We start from the raw sequence: 24,964 nt of genomic DNA on the forward strand, positions 1-24,964 counted from the left end.
TATGCTAATGAACCATCTGGTACACTCCAGTGACTGCCAACAGAATCAGCGCTCCTGGAACTCCTAAAATATATATCTCGGTGACTAATGATCTTTATCAAATGAAAGCTTTGTCCTTTAGGCAGAATACAAGCCAGGATGGCCGGTGCCCTTTAACCTGAGTGTGGTTTCTGAAGTCTGAGACTTTTTTTCCTCCCCTCCTGGTCATGGTCTCCTACAGAGAAGATGGGTTCAGCCTAACTCCTGGTGGCCCTCTGCCCTACGAGTCCTCACAAATGTTGAGTAAGAGGGAAACAGAGTCAAAAGGGACTGACACACGTACACAGACGATGAGCCAGGGAAGACGGTCACGTTGGAATTTCTCTTCTGGAGTTTGTTTATGTTAACAGTGCAGCTTTTCTGCAATGTGTATATAGAAGCCTCTGGAAGGAACATATAGACATGTGTGTGTGTTTACATATGGCTGTGCTAAGAAAGTAAACAGATGAAGCCACCCTCCCACCTCTGCTTTATTTTCTAATTGGACAAAAGTAAATAAGAAAGATTTAGTAGAAAACCACATAATATGCCAACTAAAAGGTTAAATGTACTAAACCCGGCTAAGAGTTACCAGAGCAATTCATATCCAGTATTTTTGTCACTATATGTGGTCAAACTTAGCCTGCATGTATGTGCGTGTCCATCTTGGTATCTCTAAATTTTCTTTTTTGGTGGGGGGCAAGTAGTAAGGTTTGTTTGTTTATTTATTTGATGGAGGGACTGGGGGTTGAACCCAGGCCCTCCTGTTTGCTAAGCGCCTCCTCCACCACTGAGCCATACCCCCATCTTGGTATCTAAATGCTGCTGCAATATGCAGCCTTACACTTGCTGTCCCAGTGTGTTGAGGAAGAGTTCAGTGTTTACATTTGCAGCCACAACTTTGCATGAAACATGCTTCCCCGCTCCATCCCCAAATCTCTGCCCCAAATGAACAACTGTGAGGAATTAGTACTTGAATACACAGTGTGAGCATTGGAGACCACATCTATTTCAAATGGACAATGAAAAATACTTGATTATTTGTTAATGAGATGAACAGATGAACACTACACTATTCGGAGCTCTGTGTCTTCCTGTGGCATTAAACTGGTGGCCAGGGGTGGGTGGCAGCGTAGTGCTCCAGGGTAGAGTGATGTGTGCGAGGTCCTGGGTTCAATCCCCAGCACCTCCATTACCAAAAAAAAAAAAAAAAAAAAAAAGTTGGAAAAAAATTAAGAAAAAAAATCTTGCCGCCAAGGTCTTGTCCACTGGACATTTGACACAGGTGGCCCTTGACAGTTAATAAAGCATTTTCCAAACTAACAAAATGTTGTAAATCAAACTTCAATAAAAAAAAATTCCATCTATCCCATCTAGAACATCTAAAAATTATTTTACATTATTTAAAAATACAAGTATTGCGCCATTTGCCAGATATTTGCCATTTGCGACCACATGGCTGGCCCTAGAGGGTATTATGCTGAGTGAAGTACGTCAGATGGAAAATGACGCAAGAACCCGTTTGGTTCAAAAGGGCCACACGTAACCTGGGAAGCAGCGTCACTACGCGCGCAAGGCGGCGGCGGGCCGCGCGCAGGACAGGCCGCCTGCCGCCGCGGGCTCGCGTCCGCTTGGAGACGTAGGTCCCTCGTGCAGCACCACGGCAGACAACCGGTAACTCAAAAGTAGGTCATCTGAATTATGACTAACTATTTTTCTTTTTGAAGGTTAGGGTTTATTTGTTTTATTATTATTTTTGTTAATGGAGGTACCGGGGATCGACCCCGGCGTCGCGTGCGTGCCACGCATGCGCCCTACCACCGAGCTCGGCCCTCCCCGGTGACAAACCTCTCGGCTTGGCTTGTCGCTACCCTCCAAACCGCCGCGAGAGCGCGGAACTCAGCTTTCTCTCCTGCACACCACCGAGAAGTTGAAAAAGAAAAAACAAAAACTAACCAGGCAACTTCCGGGGTTACAGTGATTTTAACACAATCATAGAAAAAAAATTGAAATGGAGTATTATTTTCTGCTACAATGAGAGAGATTCTCACAGTAAGAAAAGCTAGCAGTAGTCACAGAGATTACTAGGGAGGGTGCAGGGATTTGCACACTATAAAATGCAAGATAAATGAATAATAGCCGTTTTTAGAAAGTTGTTTTTGAAACCTTTTTTTTGATAAATGTATTTTTTTCTGTACTAGGTTCAACCTTCTGTGATAAATTGTGCCACTGTGTTATAGAAAAAAACCAAACAGGCTAACAAATATTAAGGACAGATCCAACGTGCTGGCTTATTTGCTTATTAGTATTACAGAATGATCATTTAAAGTCTTCAGATCAGCATTGCTGGATAATTTCAGTGAATATTGGTCCAAACTAGTACCTTTCTCCCCAAAGTTTAAAAATCCATGCAATTTTCCTTCTGAATGAAAATATATAGGTTTCCCATACTTTGGCCGTATAGTAAGTTCCTCTCTAAAGTTCACCAGAGTTGGATTAATTGTTCCATTCCATTATTTTTACGGATTTATCATTAAACATTATGAAAGTTACGAGCCAGTTGCCCCAAAGGTGCTCACTTACTGAATGCCTGTTTTGTTTCTATGTCTGTACAGGCAACTTGTAACTTAGTGGCGATGATTCTGATATTTCAGCTATAAGGTCAAAGCAGGAAAGAAAAAGGGTTTGATTGATTTACTCTCATTCCCTGGCCGAGAAGTTCCTGCATCACTGCTGACCTGTTTCAGCTCCGTGTTCTGCTCACTGCATCTCGCTCTCCTTTATTAACTGTCACTTTCCCTACATAAACTGTCAGCACCGTGGGTGAGAACCATGTTACATATTATATGTTAGTCAAGGCATCCTCAGGGATTTCTCCAATTAACGTTTGCTTTATAGGTGTACTTGTACAAGATGGATAAAGTTGTAAAATGACCTATTCCATTAGTTGTTACGTGTCTTACAAACCAATTTCTTTTCTTTTTCTAACTTGAAAATTGATTTATACACTAGATCTCTCTCACAAATAAAATATTTTAAATGTAATGGTGTTTTCTAGTCAAAGAATCCTTTGGTGAATCCTTCTGTGACCTGAATCATCAAGTCTTGGGTCGCGTGTTTTGCCAACGAGGGTTTTCACTGGTCGGTTCTGCTTTTTTTTAACTGAAGAACAGCCGGTTACAGTGTGTCAGTTTCTGGTGCGCAGCACAGCGTCCCAGTCATGCACACACGTACATAGATTCGCTTTCATGTTCAGACGTGTAAGCCATATGTTTGCTCTTCACTCCCCTATTAAGCAGCGCTGCACCCGCTTTGGATTTTAGAGCGAGACCCTGTTGGATGAGTGGAGATTGACAGGAGACCAAAACTGCCCCCGGTTCTTCTGTGATGTTTGATGCAGGATCCCAAAGTCTCCTGCGTTTGGCACTCTGTGTGTTCCTTTGAAATCTAGTTAAGCTTCATGTTAATACAGTTTAGACACACGAGTTAATGAACCCCATCATTACAAATTCTGAGCTGGAAACTGTATGTAAACAGACAGAAGCATCCCCGACCCTTTCTCCAGCGCCTTTAAATTTTGATGACCCGCAAAAGCATTTGGGGCTTCTCCTTTAAGTATCAACCTCTTATCATCTATTCTACTTTATTCACTCAGGGACTAATTACCAACTTTTTGTATGAAGCAGCATTACGAGAAGCTCACAGTGGGGGTGCTCAGATTTTTCCCATCCTTATTGGAAAGTAAACCCTTAGGTCTTCTTGAATATATTACAGCTGGCTTTTTGGTCCTACGCAGCATTCAGGCCCTGCAGATGAACACGCTGATTTCTGCCTCCCTGGTACCTGCCACGTGGCGCAGCCGGTGACCCTCCCGTGCAGCACGCTCTTGTCAGAGACGGCGCCTTTGCTGAGCACGGGGGCCGGGGGACCGGGGGGCTCAAATGGCCTGAGAATATGACTATCTTTGTTAACTTCCCACACCTGGGGAAAAAGAAGTCTCCTCTTGTGTCGTTCAAGGACACAGAAGTGGGAAAAAGAGGTACCACTTTGCACCCAGAGAACCTTTTTTCCTCGAGGCTTTTGGAGGGATGACAATGAATAACTGCTTTCCAGTTTGTCCTCAGAAGACCCTCCCCTTTGATAAGCCAGAGAAGGAGACAAGAAGTGAATTTTCTATAAGAATTCATTCAAAAATTATTCTTAAAGGGTTCTATTTAAATAACTTGTATGAATAATTTTGTAAGAACTTGGGAGAGCAACACGCTGGCTGCTTTCACGTGAACGAAGCTCACTTAACGCGGCGCGCGAGGGCTCGTGGCCAGCTGCAGTGGGCATTTGCAGTGCCCACGCCTGAGATTAGCTCCTACTCTGTTTCCAGCAGGACTTAAAGTTTTAAATCAGTTACTATTAAGTCCTGTACATAAATGTGTGTGTATGTGTATGTGATTGTCAGCCAAGACCTACGTTTAGCGATGGGAACATACAGTTCAGTGAGTTCACATGCAAACGGCCAGTAAGAAAATGCCACACTCTGGCAGGAAAATGTGGACAGAGCACACGTATTATTTACGTACGGAGAAATAAGCCCTTCCAACGGGTTGGCGCTGTATAAACGGCGAAGCAGTCTAACGTGCACCTTGTACTTCCTACCTGACATGCACCCAGGATCGGCGTTCACGCGTTCGTTCAGAAAGCCCCGTGCCTGGTGTTGACGACACAGGGTGCCAGACACAGACCCGGGTCGGGGGGCTTCCCGAACACGTTGGAGAGGCGCACCGGGTGTCCCGGGTAGACCCAGGACGGGCACTTAACCCAGGGCCTGGGGGCAAGCGACACGGGAGAGTGAGCCGGGCAGCACGGGGGCAACAGGCCAGCGCAGCTGGGGCGCCCCACACAGAGCCTCAGAGCCGCCGGAGCGGGGGCCTTGGAGCAAAGCAGCTTACCCTTCACGGAGGAGGCGGCGGGGGTGGGGGCAAGGTAAGGACAGACCCTAAGGTTTCAGACACTGCCCGTCGGAGAGAGTCTGGATTTCATTCTGAAAGCAGCACAGAAGCATCGCAAGATTTTCGGAAGGAAGCACACGATCGGCTCTCTGATGGAGAAAGTGTCGGAGGAGGGGAGCGGGTGGGCAGGTGAGGCAGGGTCAGGATGGGGCAGACTCACGAAGGGAGGACTGTGGTGGCCCCGGGGGTGGGGATGGACTTGAAAGGCATCGAGATGGTTGGCTCAGCAGCTGTCCGCCCGGGATGAAGTGAGAGCAGGAGAGGTCCTGGGTGCTGGGTGGCGTCTGGGTGTCCATCAGTGGGGGGAGGTGGTGGCCACCCCTCCGGCAAGAGGAGGAAAAGCAGATCGAGGGGCAGCACTGGACAACTCGAGGCACCGTGTTCAGTTCAAGAAGCACTGGGATGTTCACTAGGGATGCAGAGGAGACGGCTGGAGACAGAGGTCCCGGCGTCAGCAGAGGCTGGGCAGGTGTCCCAGTTTGGGACTCGTCAGGGGGTGGGTGACGGCTGAAGCCCTGGAGGTGGTGGGACTGTGCCGACAGGAGAGGAGGGCCTGGGGCTGGGATTTGGGGAAGGCTGACTTGCAAACGAGTCTGTCCTGAGAAGGCATTACAGGTGTTACGCAATGAAGACGCAGAGACATTAAATGGTTAAAAAGATCTCGAGGTTCAGGACAGACCCAGAGACTGGAGAAGGTGCTACCACCTACCAAGCACGAGTCGGCGCACAAAAAGTTGTCCTTGCCTGTCTCAGCGACACTGTGACGCAGACGCAGGAAGCAACCGTACGGTTACGGGGGGCAGGGATAAAGTGAGGGTTCAAGATTCGCAGGTACTCACTACTGTGCACAGAGTAAGCAAGGTCCTACTGCACAGCCCAGGGAACTGTGCTCAGCACCTTGCAGTGGCCTGTCTGAACCAGACAGGCGCGTGTGTGTGTGTGCCTGAGTCACCGTGCTGTGCACCTGAGGCCAGCGCTAAAGCAACTGTGCTTCCATTCAAGAAAAACACCCCCCAAACCCCACGCCCAGAACAGTGAGATGAATCATGTAAACGTGAATAATACGAATTACCTGTCAAACACGCACAACTACCGTATGCTCACAAGGCCCTCTTTTTCCTATGATTTTCCCGCTAAAACTTGGAGACTTCGCTTGCTTGCGGTGCACCTCTGGAAGGTGACCTTCCCCAGCAGAGACCTGGTCACTCTCCTGGCCGTGAGATCTCACGGACAAAACAGCCTCTGATGTTGCCGTCTTCCAGTTGCCGGAAGGCAGCGGGCACCCTTGCACGTTTACCCATTCTCAGTCACAAAGAATAGTCAAGGAAACAAAACCGAAGTTTTAAGTTTCAGTGAAAACCTTTCCACCCTGTTTTACTCATTTTCAAGCCCAATTTCCCCAACCAGACAAGGACTTGGCACAAAACGCTGTGAATGCGGCGCCTCGTGTGGTGGCCGCAAAGGCCAGGCTCGGGAGACATCCTCGCAGAGAACGTCACCTGCCCTTTCCTCAGTTTCACGTCCGTATCATGACACTCTCAAGAGGCAGTGCCCCCCCCTACCCCCAGTGGAAAAGAACATTCCTCGCTGATCAAATATCGTGATTTCTCGTTGCGGTTCCTCCTCTAACTGTGATCACGAGGGTGTCACTATTTGGGGCTTCAAGTTTCTTCGTCTTCAAGGCTTGGACTTGAAGATCTCTCTGGCCACCCCCGGCCCCGACAGCTCACGACTCTGGGATTGTGAACCCAAGTTTTGAAAGGAAGGCACTGGACTCGGGTCAGCACACAGCGGGTCCTGGCCTCGCTCTGCGTTCTCCCTGTGAGCCTGGCACCTGTGTTCTCACTCCACTGTCTGGGTTCGACTTGGATTCTCCAGGATGGGTTTTTGGCCTAAATTACAAACTGTTTCAAACTCCATTGAGTTTGAACCCCATTACATGTTGTGCTTTTCTAGGGAAACAGATTCAAAAAGGACTCCTGGCTGGAACTTTGACGGCCGGGCCAAGCCCGCCTGCTCTTCTCAACGCGTCGGCGTTTTCTAGGTGCAGAGCACGTGCTTCGTCCGCGACGCTCCCCGCCCTCCCCGGCGCCTCGAGACCCCAGGCCGAAGGGTGCAGCTTTACCACCTTCTGTAGGCACAGCTGCTGCCAGACGTCTCTGCTTGAATGGCCGGAGGCATCTCAAACTCAAGTGTGCAGCCCGGAGCTTGGCCCCTCCAGTCCTCTGAGCCTGCCCTTCCCTGGCTCTCTGATACCAGTCATTACCCCAGTGTCCCCCAGAAGCTTCCCCAAACCCATCTCTGTGGCTTGGACAGCACAGTCTGTGTGCCCATCACATGGGGCGCTGGGTGTCCCATGGTCACCTGTTTATTTGGAGGATGACATGTCTCTACCCGGTCAGTGGTCGCCCTCCCCAGGCCTAGGCACAAGGAGACCCACTTGGCACTTGCTGAAAGAAAGAATATATTTTCACGTCAGTTCACACATCAGTCCTCCCCTTGTGTCTGGAAGATCTTGCAAACATGTCCAATCACATCTTCCTGATCCCGCAGTCGCTGTGCCCTGCTTGCCCCGCTGGACTGTGTTCTCTTGGACGGCAAGACACCCAGCACACACACTGTTAAACCTGCTGATCTGAATTAAGCCCCCACGAATATAAGCCATGTGCAAATTATTCCCTAAGAATATACTGAACACCTTCCACGAGCCAACTGTCCCAGCGACCAGACCCTAACCAGTTTCAGACTTCCTCACTTCCTTAAACTCATGACCAATTTCAGATCTAACCTTAGAACATTTCTTATCATTTATCTCCAGAAAAGTATGTTTTGACTCAAAATTGGAGAAACCGCATTCAACGAACAGGAGACGGAAGAACATTTAGTTTGTTCTGTATATACATTTGCAATTTGTTCTCCAGAATTCTTAGGGATTAAACTGAGGAAGGAAGGCTATGAGCTAAAGGAGTTTAAGATCAAGAATTGAAACAGATCATATGCTGTATCAACGTCTACATAGCAGATGATACTGAAAACCACGTACAAATGCATGGAGGATGAGAGGCAAAAGGAAAAGGTCTTTGGCTGGGAATCAATTGAGTATTTTGAGCCAGGAAACAGAATTTAAAGGGGCACACATGGGCCAAGGCAATTTCCTGATTTCCCCCTAAATTTCAAATAAAGCTGTGCGTCAAAGAGACTTAATACTCAGGGCAAATACATACAATGTCAAGTAAACTAGGTGACATTTCAAGTGCACACGACTCTCAGCATCGCAGCTGCCCTGGCCGGCCGGCCCTGGGAACCCGAGTCCTTATCGGGGTACAAAGGCCATCTGTCCCCGCAGAACATGAATCGTCCACACTCATAAAACGCCGTCTTTCGCAGAAAAGCGCCTCATTCCATTCTCGTAGTCACATCCTAAAACAGTTTTGAACCCTAACCTGGCATCTGATTTCCATTCAGGAACTTCTGCGGTTTTTGCAAAGTTGTCCTATTCTCATTGAATAAGATACGGGGTTCAGTTTATTCAGGTGTTAAGTCAAGAGTATGAATAAACCAACGTTATCATATGAAAGAGAATTAAACAGGCAGATCCAAGTGGGGATATATTAAGCCAAATTTAAGCTCCAGTTGTTGAATTTAGCCGGGGCTAGACGTCTGGTTTGCCTCGGGATAAATTCAGCTTTCCAGCTAATCGAACGAGGAACACTGCCTCAGGTCTGATGAAATTTACAAGAGCGTGCTGTCCAACAGTTCTTGTTAAAAATACTCGCTTCAAGGCATTCTTAGCATCTTTGGGATGAAGACCGTATTTGCATTTAATTATTTGATTTCAAACTTTTATGACTGTGGATCAAATATTAGCTTAGCCAATTAAAATATTATTTTGTGGGAGAGCAGCAAAGAGCCCAGATCAGTCCGACTTCCTCAGCCCTGGTTGTGCTCTGTGACCTTCTTACTGGCTCCCTGAAAGACCCTTTCTAAGAGGGGAGAGGAAACAGTAACATTTGAGACATAAATGCACGTGTAGCAAACAAGGTGGTGTGCTGGCAGCGCGCAGCTGGCTGGAAGCGCCTCCCCGCAGCACGGTGGCGGCCTGGGAGACCGAGGGTGTGGTCGCCTAGATATTTCTACCCGCACAATCAATACTCCTTCATAATTCAGCGCGTGAAAGAAACCCTGTTCTTTAAAAGGCGCGTGTTAGTCCACTTGCGGGGCCGGGGGTGGCTTTAGTCCCCAAACAAGGCTGGTTCCGGCCAGTGTTCCGTCCTCCAGGTCTGGGAGGCAGCGAGGGATGGGAGAGGGCCGGGGATGAGCCGGCCAGAGGGCGCCACAGGGGAAAGAAGCTTGCTTCAAACTGAAGAGCAGTAGGACACTCTTTAAAATCTTTTCCAAGTGGAATTGTTGAAACAAGGCATTCGACAAGCTCCCTCAAACAACCAGCTTCTTCTGTGTAACTAGCATGGCTCAGACCTGAGAGCCCAGAGCTGACAGGCGGGAGTCCCCGGGAATCTTGCTGCACTGAGTCCTCCGGCACCAAGGTCATGAGACAGTAGGTCGATCTGGGGCCAGGAAGACGCAGGTGTGTGTCCACCATCCGGCTGTGCTCCAGACCCGGATGTGGCCCGTGGGGACATCCCCGCCGTGACTTAGCTTCCGTACGTCCCATGGCGGCTGCGATTAGGTGTGAGTGGACCACACACCTGGGGAACCGCTGCCGCCCGGGGTTCCCAGTTCTCACCCTACTCATTTCAGCAGAAGCTCGAACCCAAGACGTGACTATAACAGACTCGTCATTTGAAAGAATAACTATTGATTATTTTAAGAGAATGAAGCACATTACAGTTAAGTCAATACAAGGATGTGTAACAAGGTTGGGAATTTTGCCTCCCAAAAAGCAAGAGAGACCACGGGTAAACGCCCGCAGTCGGTCGTTGGCTCACTAATTAAGACTCAGCAACTTGAACCCTGTGCGAATTCGGACACTGCGTCTGGGTTTTGTTTGTGACAGGAAGTTTAAAGAATGCCTTTCTGTGTTGTATTCTGAATCTCCAACTCATAAGAAGTAAATTCTATCTGAAACCAGCAGCAGAATCAGACATTCAAGGAATTAAAAGTACTATTAATGTGCCATCTATTTTAAAAATCCCTTTTTTAAACGTTAAAGGCCTTTTTTTTAAGGTATTCTATGAAATGTAGGCTTATTGTGTTTTATAATTTCTGAGAATAAAGTATTTGTTTAATTCCTTGAACTCCTATCCAATTCTTTCCGTCTATTTTTTCTCACTTCCCTCAACACTGCTATCAGGTGTGGTTCTGGCTGTCTGAGAAAGAGACATTGCATGGACGACAGGATTGGGAGGAAAACCCATCAGAGCAGGAATTCTTCAACGTGGCATCTGATGCTCCCAGTCGCCTTTTAACTGTACCCCCTGCGCCAGCACTATGGCTTCAGAGAAAGCACTGGGTTGAGAGCACTAAAAACTGTACTTTTTTAATTGCGTGGGGATTCAGCTTTCTGTTGCCAAGTCAGATTGCTCTGAGTTAGGGAGGTCTGTGGGACTTTGCACGTCCTGCTTCCACTCGTACTGAAAAGTAACACCGCAGTCCGCAAAGCGCTTGCAACTTCATGCCCACGTGAGAACCGGTATTTGTACGCTCTGTTCTAAATATCCAAGATTGTTCTAGTTGTAGAGTTAAAACTGCTCTTTAAGAGCTACATATGCTTGTTACTTATTACCTCATTTTCCTCAGCTTATTAAAATTCTGCTCAGTAAGACCAGAGGTCGAATGAGGGGAAAAAATCAAGCAGCTGCACAATCCTTACTATGAAGCCTTTGACTGTAAAGAGAAAAGAGAGGGCTTTGGGGTGAGAACTAAGGGAGAGGGAACCTGGTCACCTAACAAGGTCATTAAACCCAAACACTATCAATTTTTTGGACATAATTTAATAATTCATCCATCTGCTTAGGGACATGTTCTTGTATGTGGAAGACAGGAAAATCCATCACAAATCACTTTGTGTTTGCTTACTCATGTGGCAGAGAAAGTAACAGGAAAGATTAGTCCGAGAACTTTTAAGAGCTTGAAACATTTTGCAAAGGAAGCTGTCTACCCCTCCCCCTCTTTACCGTGATTGTGGATTTTGCTAAAACAGTGTTCGTCCTGATATTACAATGTCCTACGTTTGATCATATTTGCTTCGTAAAACATCGTGCTCAATTCTAAGCCCGCACAGGAAGGGAGTGCCGAGTGGGCGGTCCTCACATCCTGCCACTCCTGGCATCTGGAAGGCGGGAGTCGGGAGATGCCGAAGCACCTGGGGTTCTACTGTCGCCAGCTGTCACTCCTGATTATTTAGGGGGATTTCTGATCCTGGCATTTCTACGGCTGGGACAATTGAAAAGAGGTTTTTTGATTTTTTAATTTTTGTTGGGGGAGGAGAGCTAGGTTGGTTGGTTGGTTTGTTTAGTGGAGGAGGGGCTGGGGACTGAACCCAGGACCCTGTGCCTGCTGAGCACGTGCTCTTCCACTGAGCTACACCCCCCCACTAAGAGATGGTTTTAAATCTGTGAACCCTGCACTGGCCAGCTGACCTTGGACACTGCTTAGCTTCCTCATCTTTTAAATGTATTTTACCAGTAAGTACCGCGAGGCAGGACAATGCCGGGGCTGTAAGGCACCTTCAGCCATCGCATCCACAGGGCGGACTCTGCTGCCCGGGCAAGCTTCTCCGCCTCCAGTCCACCCAGTGTGCTTCTCAAGGAAGGCGCAGAGAAGGCTCTCCCTGAGCCCGAGGAGCCGGCCAGCTCACGCAGAGAGCAGACCTCATGGGAGTCAGGGACGGGGTCCTGATGCTCTGACCCCGTGCACGTTCCCGCGGTCACAAGCCCTCGGTAGGGACTGCCCTGTCTTGTGCGTATTTCCAACCTTCAGTACCCAGGGCTTAAGACAAAACACCAAAGCTTTTCTCATGTGCCTCGGGGTGGCTCGTGACTGTGCCCACATCAAGCTCAAGGGCAGCCCCGGACCACTCAGCGGCTCCGAGCTGCCGACGGAGCGAGCAAGGGCTCTCAGCCTGTGAAGGAGGGGACTTAACTGTTAGGACTTGATTTTTGGACAATCTCCTGACTCAGTGTTGTCCTTCAGCCTTACTAACTGAGAAAATTGAGGATAATTTTTAAATTCCAGCACAGTGAAATCAGACCACAAGCAGCACACTGGGACTCGATCCGGCCGCGACCACGGGCAGCGAAGACTCAGAAACCCATGCGGTTCCTCCAGGAGCTGCGACGTGGCGACTCTTTGATTGTGAAGAAACAAGGAAGCTTCCATTTCCCACATTTCAAAGAAGCACTTCTTCAAAGCATTAAACACATTCTCAAAAAAAAAAAAAAAAGATTCCTGAGATGCTTGTCTTTCTCCCAGTCTATCCTATAACAGTGAAATAAATGAAAACTTTATCTTCTGAGCTTCAAACTCTGTGAATATGACAAATGTGTCTAGAAATGTTTCTTTAAAAAAGGCATAAATCTTAGATTGCATGAGGTGAACAGAGCAACTGTTTATCTTCACTAACGCGATTTCAGAGCAAACAAAGCCCTCACCACCTGATTGTCTCATCAGGAACAGTTCTTACTTTTCTGATTAGAGCAGAAGTCATGGTGGGAAGGAAAGCAGTTTGATGTTCGGAAAAATACATACTATCTTCTCACAGCTGCCCGAGCGCTCTCAGCTCGCAAGGCACGGTGCTTCTACAGTCACTGGGATGACCTGTTAGCTAGCAGTATCTGCGAGGAGCGCCCTTAGGTGTCCGTCCGCGTCAGCCCCGTCTCACTCAAGGCCTCAGACAAGCCAGTGGATCAGTGCGATTATCGCCCCACTCTGGTGCTGGTTGGTAGCAGAGCTGGGAACTGGGTTAGAGTCCAGGTCCACGGGATTCTGCGCCTCTCGTTACGTCCTGCACTTTGTTCCTGGGAGATGAAGTCTCTGATGGGAGCGGGGGGAGGGGGGAAGCCCCTCCCCCCTCTTGCAGCACTGGTGAATCTTGGTCCCAGACTTGCAACATCATATTCCGCAGCCCAGTCCATAAGCCCCCACCCCCACCCCGAGAGACCGGCAAGCGTGGAACTGATGGGTCAGTAAAATGAAGCATCTTTTTGAACCTCCGAAAGTGCTTGCGCCCGCTCAGGCTGACACCAGGAGCCTGGAGGCGCAAGCAAGCGAGTCGACATGGCCCACGCCGATTCATCCTGCTCCAGGGTGTCCTGCCGGGCCCCGCGCCCTCTGTGTGCGGCTCCGGCCACCAGCGCAGCGCGGGATGCGCCTTGGTGCCAGGGGCGTTCTCCCGGCGGCTCGGGGGCAGCCCCGGTGTGTTTGGTATTGGCTTCAGTGTGCCACGGAGGGATTTCTTTTTAACTTTTCAGGACAGAGGATGTGGAAAGAGCACTCTTGCTGCCTGACGACAGAATTATTAAAAAGAGCATGGGCGAGACATTGAGGGAAGTATCAGCTTAGCTCACAGAGTTTCTGCAATGATTCCTGGTGGAAAACCCTCCAAACAGTATTCTGTTAGACTCAGACCTCCAAATGCAGCCAGGATAACCGCCTCCAAAGCAGGTTTAAAAACACACACACACACACACACACACACACACACACACGTATATACGTATATTGCATGTGAGTGTCACGCAAAACATCCACCAGGAAAACAGCAGAAGAATCAATGAGCCCGAGAGCGTTATGAGAGGTCGGCATTATATGAATTACGTGTCCATGTTTAATTGTTGGCATTTGCGAATAAAAAGACTAACCTTGGGGTGGGGGTACAGCCCAGTGGCAGAGCATGTGTTCAGCATGCCCGAGATCCCAGGTGCAATTCCTAGTACCTCTATAAAGTAAATAAAATAAAAATTTAAAAACAAAACAAAAAAAGGCTAACCTTGTGGCTGTCACGGCTACCTGACTAGCCAGGGGAAGGCGGACCCGCCTCTCCCGCCCTGAGGTCACGGCCGTGGGAGAGCCCATCTCTTCCTCACCCTCGTGGGGCAAACCATTCGGAACATCAAACACCTGCTGCGGTGCCCACAGCTGTGACGCCTCACTTTGTCGTCAGAATGTCAGAGGGAAACTAAAATTCTCACACAATCTCTGGTAGCATATAAACACGGGAGGGAGAAACAAAATCCCAGAAGCTGGGGAAAATAGGAAAGAAAATGGAACATTTGAGAAGTCCATCATTGAACCTTTCCTCCCTCCCTCCCCACCCCTCCAACAACCCAAAGAGGTCAACCCTCTAACTCAGACGCGTCCACAGCCTCAAGTGCCGGTCTGGGGAGGCCGCCATCCTGCCCCAGGTTTCCACCAGCTTGTTGTTTCTCTAACGTCGAGTGGCGTTTCCAAAAACTATGTTTGTTGTTCTGCAAGGCTCTCACACAGACGCAGAAATCATCCAGGCACAAGTTCCTGCCTTCTTGACAAACACATTGCATCTAAAGATCATTTTTCTGACCAGGGCTGGAGCTGGAGCATGGAAGTGGAATATGAACGCATGTACGTGGCTCATGGCCATCAGACGGTGAGGGGTGTCTGCCTGTATGCATTTCACTGTTCGTGCATTTTGAGGTTGGAAATCCAGTAGGACTTGACTCCACGTGGTTCAGAACCGGACTTGTGAGGATCTGCTTCGGAAACCTCCTCTTTACGTTGTTCAAGGTGATGCCAAATGCTGGAGGGGTTCTGAGGTCTTCCCGTCCCCCAGACGAGCAGTTCCCGTGTTTTGTTCTACAGCATTCTGGATTTACAGGCACAGAATAGAAGCAAATAAGGGTACTTGTTGCTTTAAAATCCCAAGTCTTTATTTTTTTCCAACCTGTGCTCTAGAAGAGAAACTCAGCTTCGTCCATGCGTCTGTCTGGGCTTCCTGCTGCAGCTGGTGAAGGCTCCGACGATGCCGCTTCACACGGCCCCGGTCTGCAGGGTCCTCACTGTGGGGCCGGGCCAGCCCGTGGCTACGGCAGCTTTCAGCCCGGCAGTGGTCAGTCACTTCCTGCTGGGGGGGCTGGTCGGGGAGGAGTAGCCTGGAGAGCCTCCCGTGGTCCAGAGGCCCAAAGGAGACAGTTGCAAAGCAGAACACGTGGGGTTTGCGTCTTTTTGCCCAGATGCTCACCTGTCTGGGCAAGGCTGCTTTTCTGAAAGGTGATCACGCTCTCTGTGCCTTTTGAGTGCCCTTCCCGGGCTCTTGGTTCTTCTGTTTCAAATACAGCAGGATTTCTAAAGTTCCCTCTAGCTGATGTGCCGAATCCCACCATCTTCCGTTCAGTCTGGAGGAAACCGACCACGCGGGCGCAGCTCCCGTCGAGGGGGCAGGGTCTGCCCAGGTGCGCTCCCGCTGCGCCCGGCTCCTGACTTGATGTACATGGTGTTGAAAGCTCCCTATTGATTTTTCTGCAGCTGCTTGTAACTATTATAGTTGATACATCAATAGAAAAGGAAAGCACAATGTTTCACGGGAGGCAGAAAATCAGAGACCGCGTGATGCTCTGACAGTAAATCATGGCACAATCTTAGGAACTGATGGATGGTTCCTGCTAACTTGGAACCCAAGGCTTTCCTTAAAAAGACCCTCCTGTCATTGCCCGATACGTCCTAACAGACCGGCTGCCCGGGAAGGCGCTGGGGGACACCAGACGATGTTTCACCTTCTCAAGGGGCCCCCCTTCCTGCAGAGCGGGGACACTTCAGCTGGGTGGTGCGCAGCCAGGAGGACCACCTTCCTTTCTCCCCTCCTCTTTCTGGAGCCGAAACGTCAGAGACTCTAAGAAAGCTCAGAGCGTAGATCATTTCTGAGGACAGCAAACAATAGAGGGAAAAGCACGAGGTACCATTAATTCCTAACTCCCAAAGGCATGGGACTTGGGACACGGGGAGCAAAGAGTGTTTCTGTTACTGGGTCAGAAAAGGCAGCTAGGCTGGAAGGACGCGCACCAGCGGTTCCTGCCGTCTAAGGAGGCACACGGAGCCCTGAGACTCGTGGATAATGCTCTTACAGCATTCGAGTCATGCTTGAAAAACGGGGCCCCCACAGTGCCCACGTCTGCCTCTACAGAGCCTTCAAAAAGCTCACATCAGTAGCCACGTCCTCTAAGTTACTGTGCCACCTTGTGACCTCTCTTTTCCTTTCTTTCTTCTCCTTTCTGTCTCTCCCAACCCCCACCATTTTTGTTGACCACTTTCCCACATTTATATACACAGATTCACCTCTAAAACAATTACATCCCTGCTGTCCTCTTAATGTTTAAGCCATTTTACAAGCATCTTGTAATCAGTCCATTAATTACTGGAGCTCTGAGTATTGTTTGAAGCTCTCCTCCATCCAATGTATTAATTATTTAGCAAGAAGCCATATTTGTAAGTGGTGCTGATAATCATGCAGGGTCTCACTGCTATAAACACAGAGGCATTAAATATAAATGATCCTCACTGTGTCCAGGACTGTTTTTGCCTTTACACCAGACGGACGCCGTAAAAACAGCCCAGCGATCGGTAGACTGGTTCACCTGTTAACTCTTTGTATGAACAGCACAGTTTCCTGTTGCCTCCACTAAGAGCCTACTGAGGATGACGAAACAGAGGTTAAGTTCTTAGGTTTTCATTTGATTTTGGTTCCCTTCTGTGTGTCATTCTGAGGATAGAATGAATCGGGGTGAAAAAAAGAAAGCGTGTGAAAGAGTTCTTCAGATCGCTCGACATGGCGTCGAATCACTGAATGTTTGGTCCATCCATCCATTGCCATTCCAGGCTCCCTCGACACCTGCTCTCTGCCAAGACTGGGGTTGTGGGCTTCAGACAAGTGGGACAGACCCCGGTATGAACAGATAGCTGCAGGGGTCTTGGCAGAAGCAACATTCACATGGCGAGTCCGCAGCTGGAAAGAGAAGCTAAGTCCCGCAGGTGGCCTTGTGCTGCACACGGTCAGGACGCACAGCGACGCGGGACGGGCTCCCGACCGCGGGGCGCTCGTGACTGTGTGTGCTCCCTGCCCTGTGACGCACACACACGGGGCTTTCTCAGCTCCTTCCACATCCTTGTGACAAACGGCCCCAGGGGCTACTCCCGCAGGTGCCAGAATCCCCGCCCGTGAGAAGGGTCCCTCCTCCCTAATCTTATCCGCCCTGTTGCACCTGCGGTGTGTCGGGGGGATGAGTGGGTGCGGGTCACAGCCGTGGGTCGCCGACAGGCACTAGGGACTCGGTGGCTGACAGGCTGACCCGGTGGGTCACGGTCAGAAACAAGGAGGCTCTGACTTCAGAGCCAGGAAGGGAGCGCCCAGCCCCACTGTGGCGGTGAGACAGGGTCCTCGGGGCCACGCAGGGCAGAAGCAGCCCTGGCCACACACCAGTTGCCGCCACCCAGTCTCACGGCCACGGTCTCTCTCCTGAATGAACATGGGGTGTGGATTTCCAGCATAAGACGTGCAAACGTGTGTCGACTCTGTCTACGGGCGCCCCGGGTCCCAGGTTTGACCAACAGCAGGACACAGAGATGAAGAGGACAGAAAACAGCCACAGGGCCCCCTTCACTTGTCCTTGTGCCTGGAGATTAGGTTTTATTCCACTTTTATGGACTATTTATTGGCAAATGAAATGTGTTAAAGAGAAAACCGCTGATACAGAAGTGGCAATTTTAATACATTTTAAGTTTATGAAGAAGGTTGTTTTTAAAAATTATTTTTCACTCCAACTCACAGTCCGTGAATCTTATTTTTGATTCCAATCTTCTTCCCCTTCTGTCTCAGTGTGTCCCTACTTTCCCTCACTCTACTGTACTGTTCTCTCTCCCTGTTTTTGAAAGTTTTTTTTTAACTAACATGATTATTAGCTAATAATTAAGCAAACTCCTATTTTGTACAACTAGTGAAAAACTTATAAAACCACCAGCTGGACCCCTGCTCAGCGGGAGGTGATCAGTGGTACCCTGACTTCTACAGGTAAGTAAAAATGAGGGACTTCGTGTCATTCAGCCTCTGCAATCTTACTGCAGGTAGATACGCAACTCCTGCGTGGAGCTTTGGAGGTACTGAGGGGGTCTGGGGCCGTCTGGGTGGTCTGGGAGCCGTGATTCTCAGAGATGGACGGGCCGGGCATGGCCGTGCGCTGCCCCAGCAGTTTGCACGCGATGGTTATTTAATCAGTAGTTATGATTTGATTTTATTTAACATTTAAAAGCCACGAAGATCTTCTTACCAGTAGAAAATCAGATCTTAAATATATCCTAAGGGGCCTTCAGCAAGGCCCGTCCCCACAACCCCAGCATCTCTGTCAGAAACAGGACAGATCTGCATAGCAGTGGCCGGGGCCGACGCGGTCATAGCAGCTGGAGCCCAGCAGCTGGAGGGGGGCGGGGTGACGGGTGAGGAGCCGGAGTCAGGCCTGGCCTGAGGCCAGGATGGGGAGCAGGCGCAGGGCCGGGGCGGGGTGCCACCGCACTGCCGCCCCTTCTGTAAAAGGAGGCCGGAGAGAGAGACCAAGAAGGGAAACTGCCCCTACGCCCCTGCGGCAGGGAAGCATGTCCCTGGACTGGGGCCGGGCGGGGCGCCCGCTGCCTCCGAGCCCGGACTTGAGCTTCCGCCGATGTCACCACAGCAGAGGCCTGAGCGCAGCGTAGGACCTGCCTCTGAAGCCGGGCTCCTGCGGCTCCAGACGGAAGCAAACCCAGGGATGCTGAGTAAAGACCAGTGAGCACAGAGTGGGCAAGAGCGACAGCAAGAGAGAGAGAGGCAGGTGCAGCCGCCACCAGAGATCCCGTTCGACCCCAGTCCACAAACCACAGTGTGGAAAACCACGGAGACACACGTCGCCCAGGAGGACACCAACAACCACAATTAACACGCCAACTCACTCCAGGAGAGATGGTTTCTGGGGACGATGAAAATTTTAAAATTAGTTTACATAGAGTGTTCAAGAAAGAAAGGGGTACTTCTTGGTAAAAAAAAAATACAAAATTAGCAAAAATTAAACCTTAATAGACATATATAGAAAATAACCTTTTAGAAATCTTCAAAACAAAAATACAATGACTCAGAAGGTTTAACTGACGGGATGCATGCTAGACTAGATGCGGTTGGAGAGAGAATTAGGAAGTGCGATTAACACAAAAGGCAGCCCACTGAGGTGAGGAGGGGAAGAGGGCATGAGAAAGAAGAGAAAAGATGGACTGCGAAACTCCAAAACGTCTAATAGGAGTTAACAGGGATTTACAGAGAGTGACATAGGAAAGAGTGATTTCCTTCCATCCAGCGTCCTCTAACTGGATGTGCTCTTCTGGTACAAGCTGCCCCTTAGTGTCCGCAGGGGATGGGTTCCATGACCTGCCATGGATACTAAAATCCACAGATGCTCAAGCCCCATCATCGGCCTTCCACATCCATGTTTTTTCCACATCCACAGGGTCAACCAGCAGTGTGTTGTATAGTACTGTATGTCTTTATTGAAAAAAATCCACATGTATGTGGACCCGTGCAGTTCAGACCTGTGTTGCTCAAGGGCCAACTGTACTTAGACACCTTGTGGTCAAAGTGTAAGACACTGATCGGCAATAAGGAGAAAAGCACGAAAGTTACCAGCAAGAAAAGGCAGGAGACCCTGATCGACTCCTCCAGTGTTACGGGATCTCGCCAACCTACCGTTTTATATCAGCTAAGCTACTCTTCAAGGTCAGGCACAACTGGAAACGTTTTCATGCATACAAAGACTAGGATGGTTTACCGGTAAACAGATTGAACCCACTTCTTAAAATACAGATTATAAACGTGCACTTGCCCTATGCCTGCAAAAGCATCCTTGGGCATTTATTCCAGAGAAAAGAAAACCTACGTCCACACAAGAACCTGTGCAGGATGCTGATAGCAGCTTTGTTTGTTTACAGCCCTGAACTGGGAACAACCCAAATGTCCTTCAACAGATGAACAGTGAAAAGAACTGAGGTACATCTATGCCAAGGGCTACCACGCAGCCACAAAATGTAGCAAACTATCGGTACACTCGTGAATGAACGTCAAGGGAATATTACTGGGTGAAAAAGGGCCAGTCCCAAATGGCTACAAACTGCATAATGATACTTATGTAACAGTCCTGAAACATCAAAATTACGGAGAACAGATGAGTGATTGCCAGGCATTAAGAAGGAGGGAAAGGGGAGGCGTGGGTGTCAAAGGCAGCACCAAAAAGCAGTGACAGGGAAGTTCTGTATCATGACTGTGTTTGTGGGTATACCGGTCCACACACGTGACAAAATTACAGGAACCACACACAAGTGCAAACACACAGACGAGTGCTGAACTGGTGAAATAAGCAAGCTGAGTAACTGAATAAGCTCCATGTGGTCTGTACCAACGTCACGTCCTCGTTTTTACAGTGACTATAGTTATGCAAGATGCTGGCATTAGCGAAAGTGTGTCTAGGGTACGTGGGACCTCCCTGGATGATTTTTTTGCAACTTCCTGTAAATCTATAATACTCTCAACATTAAAAGTTACAAAGAGATTACAGACTGGATAAAAACTTAACAAAGTCTAGCCACACGCTGCTTACAAGGCATGCACTGCAAACACAGAAACTCCACTGAATCAACTGAGCAATTGACAACAGACAGATGGGGGAGAAATTTCAATAGTAATTTTTAAAAGCTAATGAAAGACTCTCAATATCAGACAAAGCTGGTTTTAAGATAAAAGCATTAAAAAGAAAAAAAGAGGAACACTAGAGTAACACAAGAAATAATTCATCAAGAAGATACAAAAAATTACCAAGAATAATGTAAACAAATAAAGCTTAGCACCTAACAGAGTGAGACTGTATTTTCAGTACACATGCTACACTCACAAAAACTAACTAAATAGCACATCACAAAGGAGGCCCTAGTATATTTAAAAGAATCAGTACTGTGCATAACCTTGTAATGACAAGGCATTGTTGAGGGCACCAAGGGACTCCTGACTAAAGGAAAGGTAAACTATGTGCATGGATGGGAAGGGCTCAATTCTGTAAAGAAAGTAATTCTCCCCAAATTAATCTCTAAATACAAGGCAATTCTATTCAAAATCCCAGCCAGACTGTAGAATTACAGCAAGCCAATCCTAAAGTTTATATGGAAAAGCAAAAGGGTAAGGACAATTAACACTATTTTGAAATAAAGGTAGAGGGACTATTTAACCATATATCAAAGATTTATTATAATACCTAAAATGTGTGAAATTAGCACTGTGATAATCAAATAAACCATCAGAACAAAGTAGAAAGTCCAGAAAGTGATCCACACACATGCAGATCTTGAGAACACAAGAAAAATGGCGTTAAAAATAGTGGGAGAGACAAGCTATTCAGTAATTAGTGTTTGGACAAGAGACTACCTGTAAAGAAAAGAAAAGAAGACAAAACAAAATAAAAACTAGATCCGTACCCTATAGTATAAACAAAAATAAATTCTGGGCATATTGAAGATCTAAGTATGGAAATCAAGGTCTTAATATATTCGGAAAAAAGCTAAAGGTGAATTAACTTTATTACCTCAAAGGCAGGGAAGAGAAAAGCAAAATCCACATAGGAAAGTACTAATAAATATGGCTACTTCTGAGAAAGAACATATACATTAAATAAAGTAAAAGGAAAAGGCAAACTTTTCTATCTTAGATTATCTATCCATCCATCCATCCATCCATCTATCTTTCTATCTAAAGAGAACCCTTCAAATCAGTGCAGAAAGGCATACATCCCAATGGGCAAAGTCATGAACAGGTACTTCAGGAAAGATTCCTAACCTCACGTGCAGTCAGGATGTAAATTAAAGCAGGAGGATAGAAATTCAGTAAGCGGGTGGATGACGTGGAGGTACAGGAGCTCTGTCACCATGGCTAGGGACCCATGTGGCACAGTCACTCTGAAGAACAATTTGGCGGCTTCCAGCCTGAAAAGGATTCCCAGCGACGTACGTACAGGGAGATGGGGAGAAAAATCTTCCCTGTGTTGTTTGTAATAAACGCCCACCACCCGGAGAATGAATCAGTAAGCTGTGGTGTGCACTGAATGATGAAATTCTCTGGATCTGGGAAGATGACGATTCAGGCTCTGGATTTACGAAGGATCTCAGAGCTGCAGGAATCAAAATAGGAATCTGGAAAACAACATGGAGCAAAAAGGGTGCACTCAGATGTTTTTTAATCCTACAAGCCTCATTCTTTTGTAAGATAAGAATAAGTTTCTGCAGCCCCCTCTTGGAGAGAGGAAGTTCCCTGAAGTTATAATTAGAAATAATACTGTTACAGTATTCATGAACCTGATCCTTTTTGATGGGAGTTGTTCTGGACGGATGCCAGAACATGTGGTTATCCAATTTGGCCCATAATTTCTTGCGGCAAACAATCACAATACCTTTTTTTTTTTTAAAAAAAGAAATAGATAATTACTAAAACTCTATCCTGACTATGAGTATCAGGAACATACTAAAGCTTTCTATGATAAAAACTTTAATTTTGGTTAAAACAGGCACACATTCATCTTTCCACCTCTGTCTCCTATTCTCCCCCTCTGTGAAGCCCAGTCTTCTGAGTTTGAAGCCAGTAAGAGGAGGGAAGCAGGAATCTGATAATAATCCAGGCTGAGAATGTCTGATGCATTCTAAGATTTTGTTCACAGTGAAGATTTGGGAGATAGGAATTTGGACACCAGATGCTTCTTCACATTAGAGAGAAAATCTGCATAGAATCAACAAGGCAGCGTGAATGCTGAGGGTCCTACAGTTTCGGCAGGGCTTCTGCCTTTGCCTTGGGAAAACTTGCCGTCTCCTTCCTAAACACAACAGGTAACTGGCAGCCCTGGGGAACCACACCGAGCGGAGGGCTGGCGAGGGGCCTGCCGGCCACGAAGAGCGTGGGGTGGGTACTCAACGCCTGTTGTTCCAGTTAAGATGCAGAAGGATCAGATACCCTCCGGATTCCCGCTGGCCCACTTGGAATGGGCCGTCACCACCATCGTAAGTGACAGGCAGCGTCTAGTGCTTTGCGGTTTACACGTTTCATCACTTCATCAAGAAAGCAGCAGTGGGTCACGGAGAAAATCTGGACTTTGGAGGCTGACATGTGCACATCTCTGTTCTCCTTTCCAGCTGGGTCATCTCCGGCGGTGGTTTGACATCTCTGATCTCAGGGAACCGCAGTAAAACAGGAACGGCTAGTTTGTCCTCTAAGGTTTGCTGAGCGGATCAGAACGGCGCACAAGGCGCACCCCCCCCCCCCCGGGAAGACGCACACTGGGCGGCCGCTATTGTAACTGAGCGCGCTCACTGCTTTCAGCGTGACCTGTATTCCAGGCATGGCGCTAGGTGCTTGGATGGCGGAATGAGAGCAGGGCTGGCAAAACAATTCTTGTGAAAGAAGCCACAGGAAGAAGTGTGAGTCTGTCTGTGAAGCTAGAGAAAGAAGACGCCTCGGAGAAGGTGACCTTGAACCGAGACCTGAGGGTGCACCTCGCCCAGACACCTTGCGGGGCGGACGCTGCTGTCTGCGTTTTACAGCCAGGGAGCGGAAGCTCACGGGAGGCTCGCACGTCGTTACGAAGCGGGGGTGCTGCCAGCATCAGTCAGCGCGTCCTCAAGCCCCTCGCATCCTGCTTACGGTGGGAGGACCGACACTCAGGGCCCCAGATATTTTAAAAAATGCTCAGATTCACTTTCGACTCTATCTTCCCACCCTACCGAGTCCCTGGAGTTTGAAGCCACGAATATGACGGTGGTGCTCGGGGGAGTCTGCTTATATTATTATTATTACATAATCACTATTAACAATTATTATCAATAAAGCATCCTATTATTTTATTTAAACTTTGTTAAATAAAGAACAAAGTTGATCTCTCTAAAAGGTTTTAGTTCTCAAATTCCAAAGATGGTCCCTTGGAAGGAATTCATTACCCAGAATTTTTGTTCCCCCCAAAACAGCTGCCTTTCTCTAAGTGAAAGCTTTCATTCTGTCTATTTGATGCCATAATTTCTAATTAGTCATGAGAGTTAGCAAATAAGTATTAACAAGCCTGAAAGAAGAATTTACAATCTTTTTAAGTAAAGTTAACTACAGAGCTTTTTATAATTCTAGAACATTTGGGCTGAAAGTTGAAGAGCTCCTGGGAGTGAACGTTCTCCAGGGAGCCGGTGTCTCCCTGGCCGCCCCAGCTCTGTCAGAACGTCATTACCCGCCTCGGAAGAGGACTGACCATTTATTGTTTGATTTTGGCTTGATTTGGGGATTGAAGAGGTGGCCGATGAAGTAAAGGGCCGTGGCTTGACTTCACTGCCTCTGACATATTTCAAAATATCACAGGTAATAATGGCGCCTCGGTCAGTAGATCGAAGATTTCAAACCATGTCCCGGCACTGAACAAAGAGTAGTTATTGCTGCCACAAGGAAGAGCTTTTTCATGCAATCCGCACACCAGGGATAGTATTCAGGAAGAGGCGTTTTCCATTAAGGGGCCGTCATTTATACGACTTTTGCTGATGTCAATAGAGATGTTTTGAACAATAATTATTGGTACCGTGTGCCAGACCTTGGGCCATGTTCTTCATAATAATGATTGCATTCAACCCCCACAACAGAACTCAGGTAGACCATTATTATTTCGGTTTTACTGATGGGGAAACTGAGAGGATCTAAGTTGCCTGAGAATCCGGACTCCAGCCTGCAGTCTCTCCCACGTCCGCAGAAGGAAACTAGTTACAAATGCCTCCCCTTTCCTCCCTTCCTACATCAGACCCAAATCGCAAGACTTCCTTCCTGCGGGGGCAGAGGGATGACCACAGGCTGAGACTGGGAAACCTGCGTGGGTCCTAGGCTCAGACTGAGCTGTGTGGCCTTGGGACCCTCAGCCGGAGTCTCTGACTCTAGTCTCGTT

General features: G+C 48.1%; 1 protein-coding gene across 7 annotated transcripts in view; it reads right to left on the minus strand.

The window, feature by feature from the left end:
- NR5A2 (nuclear receptor subfamily 5 group A member 2) overlaps positions 1–24,964 on the minus strand; it is a 112,219-nt gene that overhangs the window by 3,738 nt on the left and 83,517 nt on the right. The gene's annotated exons all lie outside the window — the stretch shown is intronic.

This window comes from Camelus bactrianus, chromosome 23, assembly GCF_048773025.1.
Source record: "Camelus bactrianus isolate YW-2024 breed Bactrian camel chromosome 23, ASM4877302v1, whole genome shotgun sequence".
NCBI classification, from domain to species: domain Eukaryota; kingdom Metazoa; phylum Chordata; class Mammalia; order Artiodactyla; family Camelidae; genus Camelus; species Camelus bactrianus.